Source organism: Pseudophryne corroboree, chromosome 12 (genome assembly GCF_028390025.1).
Source record: "Pseudophryne corroboree isolate aPseCor3 chromosome 12, aPseCor3.hap2, whole genome shotgun sequence".
Taxonomy (NCBI): Eukaryota; Metazoa; Chordata; class Amphibia; order Anura; family Myobatrachidae; genus Pseudophryne; species Pseudophryne corroboree.
In genome coordinates, this window is record NC_086455.1 from 11723568 (window position 1) to 11747977 (window position 24410).

The following is a 24410-nucleotide window of genomic DNA, read 5'->3' on the forward strand; positions in this document are numbered from 1 at the left end:
AGAGCCCATATTCTGGTGACCACAGTGTAAAGCAGAGCCCATATTCTGGTGATCACGGTGTAATGCAGGGCCCATATGTTGGTGAGCACAGTGTAATGCAGAGCCCATATTCTGGTGAGCACAGTGTAATGCAGAGCCTATATTCTGGTGTCCACGGTGTAATGCAGGTCCCATATGTTGGTGAGCACAGTGTAATGCAGAGCCCATATGCAGGTGAGCACAGTGTAATGCAGGGCCCATATGTTGGTGAGCACAGTGTAATGCAGGGCCCATATGTTGGTGAGCACAGTGTAATGCAGGGCCCATATGTTGGTAGGCACAGTGTAATGCAGGTCCCATATGTTGGTGAGCACAGTGTAATACAGAGCCCATATTCTGATGACCGCAGTGTAATGCAGAGCCCATATTCTGGTGACCACAGTGTAAGGCAGAGCCCATATTCTGGTGATCACGGTGTAATGCAGAGCCCATATTCTGGTGACCACAGTGTAATGCAGAGCCCGTATTCTGGTGAGCACAGTGTAATGCAGAGCCTATATTCTGGTGTCCACGGTGTAATGCAGGTCCCATATGTTGGTGAGCACAGTGTAATGCAGAGCCCGTATGTTGGTGAGCACAGTGTAATACAGGTCCCATATGTTGGTGAGCACAGTGTAATACAGGTCCCATATGTTGGTGAGCACAGTGTAATGCAGAGCCCATATTCTGGTGACCACAGTGTAAAGCAGAGCCCATATTCTGGTGATCACGGTGTAATGCAGGGCCCATATGTTGGTGAGCACAGTGTAATGCAGAGCCCATATTCTAGTGAGCACAGTGTAATGCAGAGCCAATAGTCTGGTGTCCACAGTGTAATGCAGGTCCCATATGTTGGTGAGCACAGTGTAATGCAGAGCCCATATGTTGGTGAGCACAGTGTAATGCAGGTCCCATATGTTGGTGAGCACAGTGCAATGCAGAGCCCATATGTTGGTGAGCACAGTGTAATGCAGAGCCCATATTCTAGTGAGCACAGTGTAATGCAGAGCCCATATGTTGGTGAGCACAGTGTAATGCAGGTCCCATATGTTGGTGAGCACAGTGTAATGCAGAGCCCATATGTTGGTGAGCACAGTGTAATACAGGTCCCATATGTTGGTGAGCACAGTGTAATGCAGAGCCCATATGTTGGTGGGCACAGTGTAATGCAGGTCCCATATGTTGGTAGGCACATTGTAATGCAGGTCCCATGTGTTGGTGAGCACTGTGTAATGCAGGTCCCATGTGTTGGTGAGCACTGTGTAATGCAGGTCCCATGTGTTGGTGAGCACTGTGTAATGCAGGTCCCATATGTTGGTGAGCACAGTGTAATGCAGGGCCCATATGTTGGTGATCACAGTGTAATGCAGAGCCCATATGTTGGTGAGCACAGTGTAATGCAGAGCCCATATGTTGGTAGGTACAGTCACAGTGTAGTGCAGGTCCCATGTGTTGGTGAGCACTGTGTAATGCAGGTCCCATGTATTGGTGAGCACTGTGTAATACAGGTCCCATGTGTTGGTGAGCACTGTGTAATACAGGTCCCATGTGTTGGTGAGCACAGTGTAATACAGAGCCCATGTGTTGGTGAGCACAGTGTAATGAAGAGCCCATGTGTTGGTGAGCACAGTGTAGTGTAGGTCCCATATGTTGGTGAGCACAGTGTAATGCAGAGCCCATATGTTGGTGAGCACAGTGTAGTGAAGGTCCCATATGTTGGTGAGCACAGTGTAATGCAGAGCCCGTATGTTGGTGAGCACAGTGTAATGCAGAGCCCGTATGTTGGTGAGCACAGTGTAATGCAGGTCCCATATGTTGGTGAGCACAGTGTAATGCAGGTACTATATGTTGGTGAGCACAGTGTAATGCAAAGCCCGTATATTGGTGAGCACAGTGTAATGCAGAGCCCGTATGTTGGTGAGCACAGTGTAATGCAGAGCCCGTATGTTGGTGAGCACAGTGTAATGCAGAGCCCGTATGTTGGTGAGCACAGTGTAATGCAGAGCCCGTATGTTGGTGAGCACAGTGTAATGCAGAGCCCATATGTTGGTGAGCACAGTGTAATGCAGAGCCCGTATGTTGGTGAGCACAGTGTAATGCAGACCCCATATGTTGGTGAGCACAGTGTAATGCAGAGCCCATGTGTTGGTGAGCACAGTGTAATGCAGATCCCGTATGTTGGTGAGCACAGTGTAATGCAGAGCCCGTATGTTGGTGAGCACAGTGTAATACAGAGCCCGTATGTTGGTGAGCACAGTGTAATGCAGAGCCCGTATGTTGGTGAGCACAGTGTAATGCAGAGCCCGTATGTTGGTGAGCACAGTGTAATACAGAGCCCGTATGTTGGTGAGCACAGTGTAATGCAGAGCCCGTATGTTGGTGAGCACAGTGTAATGCAGAGCCCATATGTTGGTGAGCACAGTGTAATGCAGGTCCCATGTGTTGGTGAGCACTGTGTAATGCAGGTCCCATGTGTTGGTGTGCACAGTGTAATGCAGAGCCCATATTCTAGTGAGCACAGTGTAATGCAGAGCCAATAGTCTGGTGTCCACAGTGTAATGCAGGTCCCATATGTTGGTGAGCACAGTGTAATGCAGAGCCCATATGTTGGTGACCACAGTGTAATGCAGGTCCCATATGTTGGTGAGCACAGTGTAATGCAGAGCCCATATGTTGGTGAGCACAGTGTAATACAGGTCCCATATGTTGGTGAGCACAGTGTAATGCAGAGCCCATATGTTGGTGAGCACAGTGTAATGCAGGTCCCATATGTTGGTAGGCACATTGTAATGCAGGTCCCATGTGTTGGTGAGCACTGTGTAATGCAGGTCCCATGTGTTGGTGAGCACTGTGTAATGCAGGTCCCATGTGTTGGTGAGCACTGTGTAATGCAGGTCCCATATGTTGGTGAGCACAGTGTAATGCAGAGCCCATATGTTGGTGAGCACAGTGTAATGCAGAGCCCATATGTTGGTGAGCACAGTGTAATGCAGGGCCCATATGTTGGTAGGTACAGTGTAGTGCAGGTCCCATGTGTTGGTGAGCACTGTGTAATGCAGGTCCCATGTATTGGTGAGCACTGTGTAATACAGGTCCCATGTGTTGGTGAGCACTGTGTAATACAGGTCCCATGTGTTGGTGAGCACAGTGTAATACAGAGCCCATGTGTTGGTGAGCACAGTGTAATGAAGAGCCCATGTGTTGGTGAGCACAGTGTAGTGTAGGTCCCATATGTTGGTGAGCACAGTGTAATGCAGAGCCCATATGTTGGTGAGCACAGTGTAGTGCAGGTCCCATATGTTGGTGAGCACAGTGTAATGCAGAGCCCGTATGTTGGTGAGCACAGTGTAATGCAGAGCCCGTATGTTGGTGAGCACAGTGTAATGCAGGTCCCATATGTTGGTGAGCACAGTGTAATGCAGGTCCCATATGTTGGTGAGCACAGTGTAATGCAAAGCCCGTATATTGGTGAGCACAGTGTAATGCAGAGCCCGTATGTTGGTGAGCACAGTGTAATGCAGAGCCCGTATGTTGGTGAGCACAGTGTAATGCAGAGCCCGTATGTTGGTGAGCACAGTGTAATGCAGAGCCCGTATGTTGGTGAGCACAGTGTAATGCAGAGCCCATATGTTGGTGAGCACAGTGTAATGCAGAGCCCATATGTTGGTGAGCACAGTGTAATGCAGACCCCATATGTTGGTGAGCACAGTGTAATGCAGAGCCCATATGTTGGTGAGCACAGTGTAATGCAGAGCCCGTATGTTGGTGAGCACAGTGTAATACAGAGCCCGTATGTTGGTGAGCACAGTGTAATGCAGAGCCCGTATGTTGGTGAGCACAGTGTAATGCAGAGCCCATATGTTGGTGAGCACAGTGTAATGCAGACCCCATATGTTGGTGAGCACAGTGTAATGCAGAGCCCATGTGTTGGTGAGCACAGTGTAATGCAGGTCCCATGTGTTGGTGAGCACAGTGTAATGCAGGTCCCATGTGTTGGTGAGCACAGTGTAATGCAGAGCCCGTATGTTGGTGAGCACAGTGTAATACAGAGCCCGTATGTTGGTGAGCACAGTGTAATGCAGAGCCCGTATGTTGGTGAGCACAGTGTAATGCAGAGCCCATATGTTGGTGAGCACAGTGTAATGCAGACCCCATATGTTGGTGAGCACAGTGTAATGCAGAGCCCATGTGTTGGTGAGCACAGTGTAATGCAGGTCCCATGTGTTGGTGAGCACAGTGTAATGCAGAGCCCATGTGTTGGTGAGCACAGTGTAATGCAGGTCCCATGTGTTGGTGAGCACTGTGTAATGCAGAGCCCATATGTTGGTGAGCACAGTATAATACAGGTCCCATGTGTTGGTGAGCACAGTGTAATGCAGAGCCCATATGTTGGTGAGCACAGTGTAATGCAGGTCCCATGTGTTGGTGAGCACAGTGTAATGCAGGTCCCATGTGTTGGTGAGCACAGTGTAATGCAGAGCCCATATGTTGGTGAGCACAGTGTAATGCAGAGCCCGTATTTTGGTGAGCACAGTGTAATACAGAGCCCGTATGTTGGTGAGCACAGTGTAATGCAGAGCCCGTATGTTGGTGAGCACAGTGTAATGCAGAGCCCATATGTTGGTGAGCACAGTGTAATGCAGACCCCATATGTTGGTGAGCACAGTGTAATGCAGAGCCCATGTGTTGGTGAGCACAGTGTAATGCAGGTCCCATGTGTTGGTGAGCACAGTGTAATGCAGAGCCCATGTGTTGGTGAGCACAGTGTAATGCAGGTCCCATGTGTTGGTGAGCACTGTGTAATGCAGAGCCCATATGTTGGTGAGCACAGTGTAATGCAGAGCCCATATGTTGGTGAGCACAGTGTAATGCAGAGCCCATATGTTGGTGAGCACAGTGTAATACAGGTCCCATGTGTTGGTGAGCACAGTGTAATGCAGGTCCCATGTGTTGGTGAGCACAGTGTAATGCAGAGCCCATATGTTGGTGAGCACAGTGTAATACAGGTCCCATGTGTTGGTGAGCACAGTGTAATACAGGTCCCATGTGTTGGTGAGCACAGTGTAATGAAGAGCCCATGTGTTGGTGAGCACAGTGTAATACAGGTCCCATGTGTTGGTGAGCACAGTGTAATGAAGAGCCCATATGTTGGTGAGCACAGTGTAATGCAGACCCCATATGTTGGTGAGCACAGTGTAATGCAGAGCCCATGTGTTGGTGAGCACAGTGTAATGCAGGTCCCATGTGTTGGTGAGCACAGTGTAATGCAGGTCCCATGTGTTGGTGAGCACTGTGTAATGCAGACCCCATATGTTGGTGAGCACAGTGTAATGCAGAGCCCGTATGTTGGTGAGCACAGTGTAATACAGAGCCCGTATGTTGGTGAGCACAGTGTAATGCAGAGCCCGTATGTTGGTGAGCACAGTGTAATGCAGAGCCCATATGTTGGTGAGCACAGTGTAATGCAGACCCCATATGTTGGTGAGCACAGTGTAATGCAGAGCCCATGTGTTGGTGAGCACAGTGTAATGCAGGTCCCATGTGTTGGTGAGCACAGTGTAATGCAGAGCCCATGTGTTGGTGAGCACAGTGTAATGCAGGTCCCATGTGTTGGTGAGCACTGTGTAATGCAGAGCCCATATGTTGGTGAGCACAGTATAATACAGGTCCCATGTGTTGGTGAGCACAGTGTAATGCAGAGCCCATATGTTGGTGAGCACAGTGTAATGCAGGTCCCATGTGTTGGTGAGCACAGTGTAATGCAGGTCCCATGTGTTGGTGAGCACAGTGTAATGCAGAGCCCATATGTTGGTGAGCACAGTGTAATGCAGAGCCCGTATTTTGGTGAGCACAGTGTAATACAGAGCCCGTATGTTGGTGAGCACAGTGTAATGCAGAGCCCGTATGTTGGTGAGCACAGTGTAATGCAGAGCCCATATGTTGGTGAGCACAGTGTAATGCAGACCCCATATGTTGGTGAGCACAGTGTAATGCAGAGCCCATGTGTTGGTGAGCACAGTGTAATGCAGGTCCCATGTGTTGGTGAGCACAGTGTAATGCAGAGCCCATGTGTTGGTGAGCACAGTGTAATGCAGGTCCCATGTGTTGGTGAGCACAGTGTAATGCAGGTCCCATGTGTTGGTGAGCACTGTGTAATGCAGAGCCCATATGTTGGTGAGCACAGTGTAATGCAGAGCCCATATGTTGGTGAGCACAGTGTAATGCAGAGCCCATATGTTGGTGAGCACAGTGTAATACAGGTCCCATGTGTTGGTGAGCACAGTGTAATGCAGGTCCCATGTGTTGGTGAGCACAGTGTAATGCAGAGCCCATATGTTGGTGAGCACAGTGTAATGCAGAGCCCATGTGTTGGTGAGCACAGTGTAATGCAGGTCCCATGTGTTGGTGAGCACAGTGTAATGCAGAGCCCATGTGTTGGTGAGCACAGTGTAATGCAGGTCCCATGTGTTGGTGAGCACAGTGTAATGCAGGTCCCATGTGTTGGTGAGCACAGTGTAATACAGGTCCCATGTGTTGGTGAGCACAGTGTAATACAGGTCCCATGTGTTGGTGAGCACAGTGTAATGCAGAGCCCATATGTTGGTGAGCACAGTGTAATGCAGAGCCCATATGTTGGTGAGCACAGTATAACATATCTCTCAACGGGCGGGATGTATTAACATACATCGCCGCACCTCGCCGGTTACCGCAGCGATGTTGATCGCGTATGTACTAACATATGCGATCAACATCGCGATGCGGTGACGGAGGCCCCCCGCGATACCTGTTAGGTGGTCTGCGGGGGGTCTCCGTCACCTCCATGTGGTCCCCACACAGGCTAGATGCCGGGAAGCAGCAGCAGGCTGCCCCCGGCGCCTCCTCCTCCCCCCTGCAGCCGGAAGGACCTCCGGCTGCGTTGCTAGGGGGAGGAGGAAACTACCTTCCGGGTCCGGGGCATCATGGAGGAAGGTAAGCTGGGGGGGAGGGGGGGAGGCGTCTGCGGCGGTGTCGACGGTGTCGGCGGGTTGCCGCGGTCGGCGAAAAGAAGCCCATAGGCTTCTATAGGGTATCGCCATCCAGAGATGGCGATACCTTGGACGCCGAAAACGCGGCGGTAGGGTGTTAGTAAATATGAAAATGCGGTAAAACCCCCGTTTTCGGGGGTTTTACCGCATTTATGCTTTAGTACATCCCGCCCACTATCACAGAATCTAAACTCGGGACTCCCGTGCGCGGCTAAGCTTGGTGCGGCCTCACCAGTGGTTTCATGGGAATGCAGCAGTCACATTACTAGCCAAGCCTTCCTTTTTCATCATTGTGGGGCGTGACCAGCGCGCTGGGAGCTACTGACCACGCCCCCTCTCCCTCTGTTTCCCGTGAATAGATGCTGAGCGCATTTGACAGGGGGCCTTCCAACATTTCCCCACACCGTGGAACACTGTGGGTCGCGGGTGGGTCAGTAGGACAGTGCCCAAACAACTGAACTTTCCCATGAAAATCGGGGCAGTTGTGAGGTACGGTATTAGCATCCAAGCTGCTCAGGTAAGTGCAAGTTTGTAGAAGTGGACATGTTGCTCATAGCAGCCAATCAGATTCTACTTATAGTTTATCTAGCACCTTCTAGAAGACAATAGCTAGAATCTGATTGGTTGCTATGGGCAACATCACCACTTCTAAAAACTTGCACTTTAGAAATATACCTCCTGATCCTGCTCATTCCTACAAACCATATGCCCTACAGGTGGAACTGGAGGAAAAGACACTAGGATTCCAGAAACCCAAGCAGGACACCTGGAAACCAGACTGTCTCTATGACAACCAGATAGTGGGACAACCCTATACTGCGTAATGGTTCAGTCCACAAAATGGCTGCCTCCATTGTGATGGGTTTACACACAAAAAAAAAGTCGTAGACTTTGCCAACCACTGACAAAGCTCTATGATGACGGGTGTGGGGGATGAAGCTAGAGAGGCCAATCCCAGGCCTTTTTTTCAATCCCGGGTATCGGGATTGAAAAAAGGTCAATCCCGGGATTCCTGGGATACGCGGGATTGGGTTAAAGACCGGCCCACCCCAGTCCAGCCTAGCCCCCACCAATACTCACCATCGTGGGTGAGAGTCAGGCTCGCGGGCGGCTGGCGTCAGACTCAGCCTCGTGGGTGGTAGGGCTCGCAGGTGACGTGGTGCGGTTGGCCCAGGTGTGGCATCAGATTGCGCAGCGTAACCTCTGACGTCATGTCATGCTGCACAGTACGCACTGCCGGGGGCAGGGGGAGCCGGTAGGAGGGAGCCGGGCAGCGTCTGAGTCTCCTGAGGACCCTCAACGCTGGCCCGGCATAAAAAAAAAACAATGGAGCAGGTAAATCCTGCAAACCCCGGGATTGAATCCCGGACGTTTTTTTGGCCTAAATCCAGAGATTGGCCTCCATAGATGAAGCTTGGACCAGGGTCTGAGAAATGTCACAATTATATCGGTGAAGTTCACAAGCGGCTCTGACGTTGCACCGTGTTGCATCGTCGTCTTAGCAGACCTATCACATAAAATATAAATCTATTTATAATATCCAGGCACTACACATCTCTACATTCTTTCAGTGCCATAACAAATGTCACCGAGGGAAAACTTTGACCAATTACACATAGAAATAAATAAGCGACGGTCAGTGTTAACACTTCGATGCCCTGTTGTGAGCTATATCACTGGTTCCTCTGCTTTCCCAAATCTGTCCCTTTAAATAGCGCTAATGGCTGCCCTCCGGCTCGGTGTCGTTATCTCTCCGTAGACAGATTAATTCATCTTGTAGACATTTCGTGCTATAAGCTAAAATCAGAGACCTGTACGTCCAACGCATCTGACATAATGATGAAAGATAGAGGGGGGGGAAGGGGGGTCGCGTTAAAACATCTCCTAGAGAAGGTGTATGGTCGTGCCGACGAGCCGCCTGCTTAGCCTCCCAAATTAATTCTTCCTGTCTTCTTCTGTTCCCGCGGATAATACAAAAAAAAAAATCTAATTAGAATTCTGGGAACCAAATTATGTGGAACTAATAATTAGATTTTCCTCAAAGGTTGCTGGGTAATCTAATTCAGTGCTCTACCAGAGTTCTGATTTTGTCCTCCCCTCCCACCAACCCACCACCCAACACGGCAAAGTCGGACTTCTGTGGGAAACTTTACGAAGCTCAGGAGGTCTCACTTAGAAGCATTGCAACAGCTTATGGAAAACAGATACTGTCCGCTCGTCCGACAGTATGCAGGGCCCCAGCTGAATATAATCCAGGTCCTATAGTGACTAGCGCTGTGTGGGTGTGGCTAGTGCCACATGGGTGTATGCATCCCCTTCTCTATCAGCTCCAATTACTCTCCCTAAACTTGTAAAATTAGAATATTTGCATAATTTTGTGAGGAAAAATATTAATGACTCATGGCTGATAATGTGGTTAGATGGGGGCAGGGTGGGACTGACTCGTAGGTGTACTGGGGAAATCTCTGGTGGGCCTGGCGGGTTGAGGGCCACACGGCCTCCTCTAATGTCAGGTTCCAGACCGCACATTCTCGTATAGATTGTTACTCTATTAGAGGGTCAGTTCTCTGGTGGAGCAGGAATATGGATGAACATAGGAGCGTTGTCCGCTTCCAACTACACCAAGATTTGCCCTCCTGCCAATCCGAGTGAGCGGTTGGGGTAACAGATCTAGGGCTCTTTTTAGTCAAAACGGCGGCAATAGCTTGACATTTACTACATGTTATCATGGCATATTGCAAACTTATTACTAAGCTGTTTAACCCAAGGCAGACTTTGCGCTAAAGGTCTGTCCCTGAGAAGCGTCCGGAGAAGTCTCTCGCAGTACTGAAGTGAGAAACGTGCAGTTCTGCCAGCTACTATCAGAAGGCAGTGAAGAGAGACTGCTGCAGCATCCGACTACCACAGGTGAGCAAGGACTGCCCTCCTCAGACGAGTCCCACTACGTGCTGCCCACCTCCTCTGGCGAGTCCCACTACATGCTGCCCACCTCCTCTGGCAAGTCCCACTACGTGCTGCCCACCACCACTGGCGAGTCCCACAACATGCTGCCCACCGCCTCCGGTGACTCCTACTGCATGCTGCCCACTACCTCTGGCGAGTCTCACCACATGCTGCCCACCACCTCCGGTGAGTCCTACTGCATGCTACCCACCACCTCTGGCGAGTCCCACTACGTGCTGCCCACCTCCTCTGGCGAGTCCCACTACGTGCTGCCCACCACCACTGGCGAGTCCCACAACATTCTGCCCACCGCCTCCGGTGACTCCTACTGCATGCTGCCCACTGCCTCTGGCGAGTCTTACCACATGCTGCCCACCACCTCCGGTGAGTCCTACTGCATGCTACCCACCACCTCTGGCGAGTCCCACTACGTGCTGCCCACCTCCTCTGGCGAGTCCCACAACATGCTGCCCACCGCCTCCGGTGACTCCTACTGCATGCTGCCCACTGCCTCTGGCGAGTCCCACTACATGCTGCCCACTACCTCTGGCGAGTCCCACTACTTGTTCCCTCCTGTATGCTTGGACACCTGCACATGTGTGGTCCCCAGTGGCTATTGCTGGGGAGGGTTACGGATTAACACCCTCCCAGTGCTTTCTGTGAATCGTATCCCATAGGCTACATTTCTGCTGAGGTTCCTCCTTCATAAATGTTTGCAGTTACCCCCTGAAAATGGGTGTTTTTGGGGAATAAGCCGCGAATATGTAATGATAAATGGGCACCATAATGTCCTCCACCTTCCTATACACATTTTAATATATGTATACATACTAATAATGGGACCCAGCATATGGCTCCCCAGCTCTCTCACCTACCTACTCAGTTTCCCCCATACTTACCTCTGTTCGCAGCAAACCCTACCCAGCCCCCGATGAAAACCTTGTTGGTTGAAACAGCTGTTGGGCCACAGCTGCCAGATGTGCTTAGATGGATTTTTCTTGAAGAATAAAACTCTTTTCATGTTCATCTAAACAATGTATGGGGAACCTTCGGCCCTCCAGTTGTTGTTGATCTACACATCCCAGCATGCCCTGCAACAATTTTAGCATGCACATATATTGGCAAGCTGCTCAATCAGATTGTGATGTCACTCAGGTGCTAAAAGGGAGGGGTAATTCTGTGTAAGAAAAAAAACATTTTGTTATCCCTAATGCACACTGAGTGAAAAATAATACTACATAATAATCAGATAATACGGAGATCTTAGTTGCGTATATCTGCAGATATAGGGTTAAGCCCCCAGGCGTCTCCGTCACTGGGGGTCCCTAATACTAGGTATGAGTCCGGGGTGCAGGACCCCATCACGTCGGCACAGGTCGGCTACCCGAGGTCAGCACACAGGTGAAAATTAATAAGGGTTAATAAGAAGCACATAAGTGCTATGTAAGTGAAGTGTGATTAAAATAATACAAAAATATATACAAAGTGATAGGGAAAATCATAAGTGTTAATAAAGTGTTAGAGTGTGCCGACCTGAAGTCGCCCAGCCATACCAACATAGGGGCCACCGCACCCCACACCCACCCCATAAATAATTACACATATGTCTGTTTTCCCTATCACTTTGCATTAGGGATAACGAAATGTTTTTTTTTTTCTTACAAACAAGTTTAGCATGGCCAAATAGCAAAACTGTAGAAAGGCATGCTGGTATGTTTAGTTCAACAACAGCTGGAGGACCAAAGGCACCCCACCCCTGAACTAAACCGTGAGTGCTGGTAATTTCTTTTTTTAAATTGCTGAAAAAGTGAGTGTAAATATTGTTACCTGTTACCCTGCACCACCACCTTGCCAATGATTTACAATAACTTTGAGTGCTGTCTTTTCCCAGAACTTTGTATGTATATATATATATATATATATATATATATATATATATATATATTCCTGTATATTCTATTAAGATATTTTTTTCATTAAGCTATGTTTTTATCTGTCTGCACGATGAATGTGTTTCTCTGCTCTCTCCTACCATATCATACAGAAACGGTGATAACTTTTGGAGAGTTTGGCAAAGAGAATATTTTCTCTTCTCTATAAATAGAGTAACTGATCAGCCCCCACTGAGACCTACGGGGGCTGCATCGCTAATGTTCTCTTGTGTGAAAATAACATTTCATATCTATCATATTGCAAACTAAGAATGTAGTTGTACAAAAACACTTAGGTCATCCCAGTGCTTATAACTTATATAACTGAACTTTTTTTAAATTTTCATTTATTTTTACAATGCATTTAGCTTAGTTAGACTTTTACTAGGGATTCCAATGTTTAATTCGACAGTCAATACTGTAGGTCAAGGGATCGGATGCTGAGTGTGAATATTGCTTGACTTATAAACAACAATACTGGGGAAGTTACTGGGATGCAGTCATTTTCAAATATGGCGGCATGGTTGGCTTAGTGGTTAGCAATACAGCCTCACAGGGTTAAAGTCACGGGTGTATCTACAATGGATTCAAGGTGTGCAGAGCACATGGGGCCCAAACTGCACACTGTACACCCATTCATAATACCTACATCAATGGGAACATGGGCCCACAGATATCACCGGAAACATGGCGCCGGTGTCATATTTCTGGAGATCTGCACATCCTCACTATGGAAAACGGGGGTGGTGCCATTTTCATGAGGAATGGCGCATGTGCAGTATACTGAGTAGACTAGTCACTGAGGACATACGACAGAGTGAGGAATGGGGGTGGGGGCCCGCATGGAAATGTACATGGGCCCTCCTCTTTTCCCCTAGCTTAGGTCATAAGTGTGATTCCTGACCAAGCACTATCTGTGTGGAGTTTGTATGTTCCCCATTGTTTTTGCTGGTCTCCTCCCTGTTCTTCAGTGTCCTATGAATACATACTGGTAGGTCATGGTTAGATCTAACAAAATATTATCATGTGTTTGTATGTGAGCCCATATGATAGTTGGTAACGTAGATTGTAAGCTCCGCTGGGGCAGGGACTGATGTGAATGGATGAAATACTCGCTGTAAAGCGCTGCGGAATATGTGTGCGCTATATAAGTAACTGGTGACAAATAAATGGATGGCGATGCAGGACAGGGCCACCTCACATTTCCCTGAAGCCAGCAGGGACCCAAGACTCAGCCCTGACTTACTGTATAAAATAAATGACCTTAACTGGGTCACTGAGCAGTTGTTGTTCGGCTGACCGCAGGCCTGCTATAACGCAGCTGTAAACAGCAGAGATCATAGACATAACAGCGTACGTCACACTGATACAGACACCGCCAGGCACGGACGGATTACGGTGGTTGCCGACTGCTATAAAAGCACAGCTCTCATTTCCGCTCCTTAGAAACGTTAGTAAATTCTGCAAATGTCAGCAAATTATTGCAGATTGGTAAAAGAGACGACATGTTTGCTGGAACGTTTATGTAAATAAATGTTTACTATCCAGAAGCCTGGGGTTTCTCGCTGGATGACAAAGACCACAGGCTATGATAAATACTCCTTATGTGGCCATCATTTGTCTAACTCTTCACGCTGCCTGGGAAGGGAAAGACACATGTTGTACAGATAAGCCAGCGGACCACACGATACCAGGTGGAAGTCCTTACCTGCCCCCCTCCAATTAGGCACACGCAGACCGGACCCCCCCGTCCTCACTCAGATTAATCAATGGATCAATCAACGCAAAGGGGGTTATTCAGAGTTGCTAGCAAACCCACAAAGTTAGCAACTGGGCAAAACCATGCTGAACTGCAGCTGGGGTAGATGTAACATGTGCAGAGAGAGTTAGATTTGGGTGGGTTATATTGTTTCTGTGCAGGATAAATACTGGCTGCTTTATTTTTACACTGCAATTTATATTTCCGTTTGAACACACCCCACCCACATCTAACTCTCTCTGCACATGTTACATCTGCCCCACCTGCAGTGCACAAGTGGAAGCAGATCTGAAGTTGATATAGGTTCTGCCATCACTTTGTGGATCGTGGACAGTATTGGGGCTGCCAGGCAAACAATATCCATTATACCGTACTTCAATTTTACAAATGTGAGTGACAACAAGTGTATTCAATGACAGGCGGAGTCAATTATCCGCTGTAATTACTTATTCCGGAATCTGTGGGTTAGCACGCATTAGCCGCAGACTTACTGCGCAAGCAAATGGCCTTGTAATTGAATAGCTCCAGGTGTAAAAGACTACAGGCCAGCGGTAAGTACTGCAGACAACTGAAGCCGGCACCATGAGGCGATGACATCGCCAGTATGTTTAGGCAATGCTTATTCAGCTGCCGTGGAACTATAAATCCCAGCAAGCCTGCCCGGAATGACAGTCTACTCTTCATACATCACATTTGGGGGGGTTCGCCCTGAGCTCAGGGGTACTTTGTATGATCTGTCTCTGTATCTAACGTTAATCTTTGTTCCCAGTCTCTGTGTGTACCCCCCCCCCCCCCCCCGCCCCGGCCGTCTGTCGCAGGGGAGAGATAATCTGTGTCGCCCTGGAACGTGAAACCACATTTTGACAACACAACAAATGTCAGGCGTTTGAAGCTTGAAATAAAAGATGAATCTCTTCTGATCGCTCTTATTATAAATGATGTTGTCGCCAGAACCAATCAGAGTTCAGTCAGCGTGCCAGCTCCCTTCTGTTCCACTTTCCGCCAGCTCTTACATATTTATCTTATCACACTAGGCCGGAACTTTGTGCTGACTTTCACACTATCGCACTGTATAGAAAAGTTTACAACAGAAAAAAAAGCCCCCAAAAAATTAAAATTACATATACGCGGTCAGAGTGAAGGAAGGTGCGCGACCGCCGGCGACCAGTGCAAGCCAAACAGTAGGACGCTGCAGCAGCAGCAAGGAGACTATGGGGCTTATATACCGTCAGTCGCATTTTTGCCGCAATGAGTAGCATCCGCCATCACTACTATTCGCAGCGATAACAGATGAATCAATGGTGCAAATTACCGCTACATTCAGGCGGGGAGAGCGCAGTCCTATAAGAGGGTGTGCTGCGATCAGACTAGGGGGCAGATGTACGAAGCCTTGTAGAGCGATAAAGTGGATCTATTCAGGAAGCAGTGAAAACAGTGGAGAATCAGACCAGTGGAGAAGTTGCCCATAGCAACCAATCAGCATCTCCCTTACAGTTTATAGACTGTACTTGACAAAGGCTTCTTTGAAAGCTGATTGGTTGCTATACACAACTTCTGCACTGGTTCTTTTCTCCATTCTTTTCACTGCTTCATGAATGGACCCCAAAGTACCAAGCAATCAGCTCCCAACTGTCATTTTTCAAACCTGTAACATGGCAGTTAGGAGCTGATTGGCTGGTACTTTGGGGTCTATTCATGAAGCAGTGAAAAGAGTGGAAAAGTGAGCCTGTGGAGAAGTTGCCCATGGCAACCAATCAGCTGCTCCGTACAATTGTATAGTATGCAAATTATAAATGTTACTTCAACACTGATTGGTTGCCATGGGCAATTTCTCCACTGGCTCACTTCTCCACACTTTTCACTGCTTCATGAATAGATCCCTTTATCTCTCTTCAAGGCTTAGTACAGCTCCCCTCAGGGCACATGACTGGCCATTGGGCCATATGCACACACGGACCTTCTCCATCAACTCTGTAGCCTATACAGTAGGCTACAGCGGCCAACACCATCCCAACATTTTGGAGAATGATAAACTGCTCCAGACTGCAATTGCCATTGAGAACCATGAGGACGGCGGTACTCTGCGTTACTTAGCTTTTTGATTATACACTTGATTCATAGCCGTGCGTCTGAGACCATTTCCGCGGCGCAATGCACGGATGCCGGGTGCAAAATCAGCTTTGGCCTGGGTGCACGCCCTGATCTGTGGGTTTGCAGCCGATGCGGAGCCACTGGCCCAGACTGAGTGGAGGAGCGGACCCCTTATTTGGAATTTCTTTCTATGTACCCTGTATCTTTTGTCACAAGCGCTAAGTCGCGTTGATAGAGTAGCTGGCGGGGGGTCGTGTTTGCAGGCCCCTGTGTTTGCAGGCCCCCGCCTTAGTGAAAGTTGCAGACGTCAGTTCTGAGAAGCAGGAGGTTTAGTAGCTGATATTTCAGTGCTTGGTGTCCGTATAAGGAGTTCACGTGTCACGATATTCTGGATATATAGCAGAACTTACACCAACACTTCTCAGGGTTTTTTTTTGTAAACGGCAGAAATATAAAAAAGAGGAGGGGGGGGGGGCAGTATTATAACAGTTCTGTGAGCCTTGCAAGAGACTGGGAGGTTATAATTAGCAGTAGAAGAGGATGATTATTTCCAAGATTGCTTCTTCTGTGCAGATGGGAATAGAGAGAGAGTATAATATATTTGTGCTTGGCAATGTATGTTACACTGCAGCAATAGTCTATATCAGTGCACTTTGGGCCTCATTCAGAGGTGGTTGCTGCGTCCGCACTGGCGCCCGTTGTTGGAATCACGGCGGCGATAATATGTATTGTGCCGGAGTACGCAAGCCCTGGGAAGCCCATTGTGTGCGTACACAATAGCACCAATGTGCGTACACTCAGGGTGACCCGTGCGCCGTAGGGGTTTCCCGATTATTATGCACATGCGCAAATAATCGCTCAACTGCATCGATATCAGCATTGCGTCTGCTTTCTGTCTCTGAATCTGGCCCTTTGTGGCTCTCAGGGACCTCCATTGTGGCCCCTATACTCACAACAGGGCCACGCATTACAGGTAAAGAGGAGGAACGTATTGGGCCGCTGTCTCCCTCCGGCACTAAGGCTGAGTGTTAGTCGCTGCTTGTCCCGGTGATCAGGGAAACACAATAATTTATCGAGGCAATTTATCAAACGATCAAACAAACAAACAAAACACTATTTCCCGGGCAGCTGAGCGATACCGCTGCTCTCGCCCTATGATACTGGACCGGAACGGTAAGGGATCACTTATCCCAACGTCGGATATGCGGGTGTATGGGCTGGCACGCACAGTGGAACTGAAAGCTCAAATTTAAATAACAAAATGACATACACAATAAAATTGTAATAAAAAAATTCAAAACGTATAAAATTATTTAAAAAAAACTATAAATGTTTTATTCACAGTATGTATATTTTACAATGATTTTCATATGTTATCACCAGCCAGAAGAAGTATTTGTAAAATATCTTTCTTCATGCAGGGGTGAACATTACCAAATCAGCGGTTACAGCTTTGTTATATAGAAGGAAGGAAGACATGGTATATCTCTCCGCTACTTGATAACGCTCCCCCCACAATGATACCACACTAATATCAGGGTATATAAGGCCATACCACACTATGTCATCATAACTCCCAACATTGCTGTTTTGGGAGTCGGGACTTCTGCGCAGCGTAGCCGCACCCGTGCCTGAAAAAAGGGGCGTGACCTCATTGAAAGGGGGTGTGATGTTGCGGGAATACTACACTCGCAAGCCACGCCTCACGATTTCGTCATTGAGGGGGCATGCCCTGCGCTCTGTGACTCCCATGAATAGATGCTTTGCGCGGGCAACCAGTTGCTCTAGACTAGTGGTTCTCAAACTCGGTCCTCAGGACCCCACACAGGTCACGTTTTCCAGCTCACCCGCCAGGTGCACTGTGTATCACAACTGCCACATTTCACAAATCCACAGGTGACCTGGAAAACATGACCTGTGTGGGGTCCTCAGGACTGAGCCTGAGAACCTGTTCTCTAGACTCTAGTTCCTCAGCCTTCCTGTTGCCTATCCTGTACTTACTTATCCACTCCTGGGCCCCAAGACCTGTATATGTGATGTCATGACGTGACAAGCAGGGGGCAGTGACGAGGATACTAAGCGCCGTTTCCTATTGGGGGGCTCTCCAGGTTGCAGGGTGCTGTTCAGGTGCCTTGTTCCGTGGGCTGCAGCAAAGCTGGCACACCCCTAGTTACAGCCCTGCGCTTATCACTTATCAATACAACATTTATCAGCTTACCTCCAGACTTGTAAAGGAAAGAGTAAATACATTTTTTTTTAAATCCTGCAATTGCCGCACACTGAGTTCTCATACTATTATTATGATTGATTTCCAGTTCCTAGAGGGATTCTTATCCCCCTATCGGAACAGCCCTGCGCTGTGTGGGATGCTGGGAACTGAGGTGACGCTCTGACATTCGCCATAGAGGCAGCAGACGTGATGGATTTTGGAGCGAGGTGTGACAGCAGATAGTACATGAAGCATTGAGCCCTTCCTGCAGGTAGAGAAAGCGTCTTCAATTCCCAGGTGACAGGACACGTTATTACTCAGGACGATACAGCGTTTGCTCAGGGAATCAGCGGCTATACAGCTGCAGAATATTATCCTGCTATATGCCACTGGATTGCCGAAATTCTACTGCACAGTAGTTACCCTACATCGGGGCCCGGCCCAGGGGCAAGCCAGGAGGGTCAGGTTATGATGCCCCCAAAGTGCTAAATGATCCAATAAGCAAATAAGTAGATTAAGAACATTATCTTTCAAACTGTTCATGGGATCTTGCTGGCCAGTGTAGCAGTACAAAGGCAATTTTCTAGGAAAAAGCACCAGCAAATAGATGTTTTACTACTTTGGACCATTCATTAAAGACTGGACAAGAAAAGAAGGGGGTTGATTTTTTTATTTTTAATAACTCATTTAGGGCAGGATGTATTAACATAGGCCCTCATTCCGAGTTGTTCGCTCGGTATTTTTCATCGCATCGCAGTGAAAATCCGCTTAGTACGCATGCGCAAAGTTCGCACTGCGACTGCGCCAAGTAACTTTACTATGAAGAAAGTATTTTTACTCACGGCTTTTTCTTCGCTCCGGCGATCGTAATGTGATTGACAGGAAATGGGTGTTACTGGGCGGAAACACGGCGTTTCAGGGGCGTGTGGCTGAAAACGCTACCGTTTCCGGAAAAAACGCAGGAGTGGCCGGAGAAACGGTGGGAGTGCCTGGGCGAACGCTGGGTGTGTTTGTGACGTCAAACAGGAACGACAAGCACTGAACTGATCGCACAGGCAGAGTAAGTCTGAAGCTACTCTGAAACTGCTAAGTAGTTAGTAATCGCAATATTGCGCATACATCGGTCGCAATTTTAAGAAGCTAAGATTCACTCCCAGTAGGCGGCGGCTTAGCGTGTGTAACTCTGCTAAATTCGCCTTGCGACCGATCAACTCGGAATGAGGGCCATACATCGCTGCCCCTCCCCGCCCATCTCAGCGATGTTGATCGCATATGTACTAACATATGCGATCAACATCGCAATTTGGTGACGGAGGCCCCCCGCGATACTTGTGAGGTGGTCTCCGCCACCTCCCTGCGCTCTCCACACTCCCCGCACGCCGGGAAGCAGGCAGCAGGCTGTCCCCGGCGATTCCTCCTCCCCCCTGCAGCCGGAAGGACCTCCGGCTGCGTTGCTAGGGGGAGGAGGAGTTTACCTTCCGGGTCCAGGCTTCCTGGAGGAAAGTATGCCGGGGGGAGACATCTGCGGCGGGGGAGGAGGGGGGGGGGGGGCAGCGGAGGCGGCGGTTTGCGGCGATACCCTGGGCAGCGAAAACCCAACACCCGGGTCTTAGTACATTTGAAAATGCGGTAAAAACCCCGAAAACGGGGGTTTTACCGCATTTTTCCCTTAGTACATCCCGCCCTTAATCTACTAATGTTTCTCCGTATTTATTTCTGGTCCCATGAAGTGCACCTATTACCACCTCACACACTAGCTGCAGCGCTAAGTTTCCCCTTTATTGTTCCTATTAATTAGTTAATGGCGGAGAAATCACAGCTCTCTGCGGCCTTTACCCGCTCCCCATCAATTACCGTATTATCATGCGGAGGAAAGCTAGGTGGCATTTGCCAATGCAAATCCGGCCGCATTCCAGCGCTCTGCATGCTATCCGTGCGGAAATCCGCAATTTCTTGTGTCCTGTGTCGTCCTGAGTGATGGGCGCCCATTTTGCTACACCCCTACGGAGACATGGCGGCTATGTGATAACAGCGACATGTAAAGCGAAGGTCACGGAGACGGAAATGCACATTAATATTGCCGGCCTGATCCCGAAGGGGGTTAATTCTATTCCGCTATTACTATAAGGGGACAATGGCGCTTTTGGAATTACAGCGGCCCAATCTACTTATTCCTGCCGGGGAGAAGAAGAACTACCTGCTGGAACAGATTTGAAAATCCACAGTGCTCCGAGTAACCTCCATTAATCCCATTCTTCCTGAGCGTTCACTGTTACAAATAACATCTAAAAATACCTTTTTATAAGACCTCCCCATCCTACAGCCACTTACGTGAGCACAATGCCAAGTGGCAGAGGCAGAGGGCGGCTTTATAATGTCATTGTCATTTACAATTGTCAGCAGCTAAAGATCAGGTACATGAAACACGCTGGAAATCAAATTGCTCAGACTTACTCGGCGTTACCGTTACAATCGCACAATTGTGTATAATGAATCGCAAAGAGAAAATAAAGCAAGAATATCGAACCGGGTTGCAGGTCGCAGAGTTGTACAAAAACATCCATTCAAGCCGCAAACACAGTGTGAACCTAAAACAATGGCCCTCATTCCGAGTTGATCGGTCGCAAGGCGAATTTAGCAGAGTTACACACGCTAAGCCGCCGCCTACTGGGAGTGAATCTTAGCTTCTTAAAATTGCAACCGATGTATTCGCAATATTGCGATTACTAACTACTTAGCAGTTTCTGAGTAGCTCCAGACTTACTCTGCCTGTGCGATCAGTTCAGTGCTTGTCGTTCCTGGTTGACGTCACAAACACACCCAGCGTTCGCCCAGGCACTCCCACCGTTTCTCCGGCCACTCCTGCGTTTTCTCCGGAAACGGTAGCGTTTTCAGCCACACGCCCCTGAAACGCCGTGTTTCCGCCCAGTAACACCCATTTCCTGTCAATCACATTACGATCGCCGGAGCGAAGAAAAAGCCGTGAGTAAAAATACTTTCTTCATAGTAAAGTTACTTGGCGCAGTCGCAGTGCGAACATTGCGCATGCGCACTAAGCGGATTTTCACTGCGATGCGATGAAAAATACCGAGCGAACAACTCGGAATGAGGGCCAATATACAGTACGAGCAATCATCACAAGAGTCCGTGCGTGTAGCGGTCAGTAGGTAGTCGCGCTGAATACCAAAGTTACCGACTTTCTAGCAACTAGGCCGGAGGTGGAGGGAAGAGAGGCGCGGCCAGGTGGGTGGTGTGCGGAGTGTAATACCGGCTTTTCGGAAATTATGGCCCCGCTATGCAATGCCTGCATTACTGCCGTTGTGAAGCGGCTGGGGGGGGGGGGGGGTCACATGATTCTTTGTGAATCCGAGAGAGGAGGCAGGTACTGTATGTCATATACGATGGTATCCGGTCTCTAGGTCGACAGTGTCTAGGCCGACCACTATTGGTCAACAGTAACTAGGTCGACAGGGTTTCTAGGCCGACATGTTCTAGGTCGACAGGTCGACATGAGTTTTTCATGATTTTTTTCTTTTTTTAACTTTTTCATACTTAACGATCCACATGGACTACGATTGGCCGAAGCATGGCAAGCGAAGAGAGCCATGTGAGGGGACACGGAGCACTAATTGGAGTTCACCGTCACTGGGCCTAATTCAGACCTGATCGCTGGGCAGCGATTTTTGCACTGCTGCGAACAGATAGTCGCCGCCTACGGGGGGAGTGTATTTTAGCTGTGCAAGTGTGCGAACGCATGTGTAACCGTGCTGTACAAACTGATCTTGTGCAGTCTCTGAGCAGCCCAGGACTTACTCAGCCGCTGTGATCACATCAGCCTCTCCGGGACCGGAAATTGGCGTCAGACACCCGCCCTGCAAACGCTTGGACACGCCTGCGTTTTTCCAGACACTCCCTGAAAACGGTCAGTTGCCACCCACAAATGGCTTCTTCCTGTCAATCTCCTGGCGATCGCCCGTGCGAACGGATCCGTCATACAAACCCATCGCTGAGCGGCGATCCGCTTTGTACCCGTGCGACGCGCCTGCGCATTGCGATGCATACGCATGCGCAGTCTGTACCTGATCACCCGCTGTGCGTAAAGGTACAACAGTGATCAGGTCTAAATTACCCCCACTGTACGGCGAAAACGACACCAAAAGATTAAAAAACTCATGTCGACCATTTGACCTGTCGACCTAGAGACCCTGTTGACCTAGAATCTCTATCAACCTAGTTACTGTCGACCAATAGTGGTCGACCTTCAATACCACACCCATATACAATATAGGGATATACAACTAGGGGCGGATTGGTATTGAAAACCAGCCCGGGAAATTTATGGAAACAGCCCTAATAGGGGTGGAGTCTGTTGAGAGAGTGGAGTTTGTCAAGTGGGCAGGATTACTGCTCAGAAGGCCTGATTACAGGTGTGCACGGAAAGTGCGCGCCACATGCACGCAGCAAAATTTTAGGGGTGTGGCTGCATGGAGAAGGGGCGTGACCACATAATAGTGCCAATTCAAATTACACCACACAGTAGTGCCGCTTATACACATTGCACCAGGTAGAACCTCCTATACACACTGCGCCAGGTAGAGCACATTATACACATTACACCAGGTAAAGCACGTTATACACATTACACCAGGTAGAGCACATTATACACATTACACCAGGTAAAGCACATTATACACATTACACCAGGTAAAGCACATTATATATATTGCACCAGGTAAAGCACATTATACACACTGCGCCAGGTAGAGCACATTATACACATTACACCAGGTAAAGCACATTATACACATTACACCAGGTAAAGCACATTATACACTTTGCACCAGGCAGAGCACATTATACATATTGCACCAGGTAAAGCACATTATACACATTGCACCAGGTAAAGCACATTATACATATTGCACCAGGTAAAGCACATTACATACATTGCACCAGGCAGAGCACATTATACACATTGCACCAGGTAAAGCACGTTATACACATTGCACCAGGTAAAGCACATTATATACATTGCACCAGGTAAAGCACGTTATAAACATTGCACCAGGTAAAGCACATTATATACATTGCACCAGGCAGAGCACATTATACACATTGCACCAGGTAAAGCGCATTATATACATTGCACCAGGTAAAGCACGTTATACACATTGCACCAGGTAAAGCACATTATATACATTGCACCAGGCAGAGCACATCATGTCACATGCAGCCCTGTCCTCACTGACACATCACTCATCTCCTGATATACTCTGTGCTGCTGGTGACCCTGCTCCTCCCGCTATATAACTCTCAGTCTGTGGCTTCCTGCTGCTGCCATTCCCCTCCTCACATCATGTCACTGCTCCTGTCACATGCAGCTGTGTCCTCACTAACACATCTCATCTCCTGATATACTCTGTGCTGCTGTGAGCATTCTGATGATTTTATTGGCAACTTTGAAGCACAAAACATTAATGATAACACAAAGATATTCTGATGAGAATCAAACAAAAATAACAAATAAAAAAAAATTAATATAATTTGCCTACGGTACCTTTGGTTCGGCCAATATGTGTAATGTACAATCCAGTTCTTGTCCCACCATTGTCCAGCATTGTCCCACCATTGTCCACCATTGTCCCCTCAGCTTCATCTTCTAAATACAAAATACCTTCAAAAACAGAAGGCAAAACATTTTGTTCAACATTTTACATTTATTCTGAATTCGGATGATCAAATTAATAATCCCAAATGTGATTTATATTGTATACAGTATATGGCATAATCCTTGTGCTGGATACACATTGGCCAATATATCAGGCGATTGAACTGCCGATATATTGCTGGCGGGCTACTACACCCGATATTTCTGTGAACCACGTCGTACAGCACAGCTGACGCAGATCTGCCGACCAACCGTGCCCTGGCTGCAAGGACTGACATCACTGCTGGGCGGGCCTGCCAGCCGGGCATCAGTAAGTGCGTATGGTCACCTGAATCGGCCGATCAGTCGGCAGATCCGGCAATCGGCGGATATCTCGGGTCTGTACCCAGCCTTACTTTGTTCTGTGTTCTCTGCTGTTTTATATTGTTACTAGAGTAGGTGGAAGTGAGGAGCAGAAGGTCCAGTTTGTGGTGTGGGACAATGGAAGGAGCTCATTGGCCAGCTCCGGAACATGACATTATTTTGCGGTCTGCAGCTCTCCTCCCGCACCTCGACATTAAGCCATTACACTGCATACCCCGTTATTGCTTCGTTAGAGGTAGCTGTCATATCGCAATGCCATGTCATCATTCCCCCTAACAGAGTCATGGGTCCTCATTCCGAGTTGATCGCACCAAGCAACTTTTTGCTGCTGGTGCGATCAACTAATCTCCGCCTATGGTGGGGGAGTGTATTTTAGCATAGCAGGGCTGCAAACGCTTGTGCA

General features: G+C 48.5%; 1 protein-coding gene across 1 annotated transcript in view; it reads right to left on the reverse strand.

Annotated features, from left to right (window-relative positions):
* The window catches only part of TNFAIP8L2 (TNF alpha induced protein 8 like 2), a 416345-nt gene extending 392716 nt beyond the window's left edge, over positions 1-23629 (reverse strand). The window contains exon 1 of the mRNA XM_063946986.1: positions 23534-23629. The gene's annotated coding sequence lies outside the window, so the exon portion shown is untranslated. The remainder of the gene's footprint in view (positions 1-23533) is intronic.
* Positions 23630-24410: the final 781 nt, after the last annotated feature.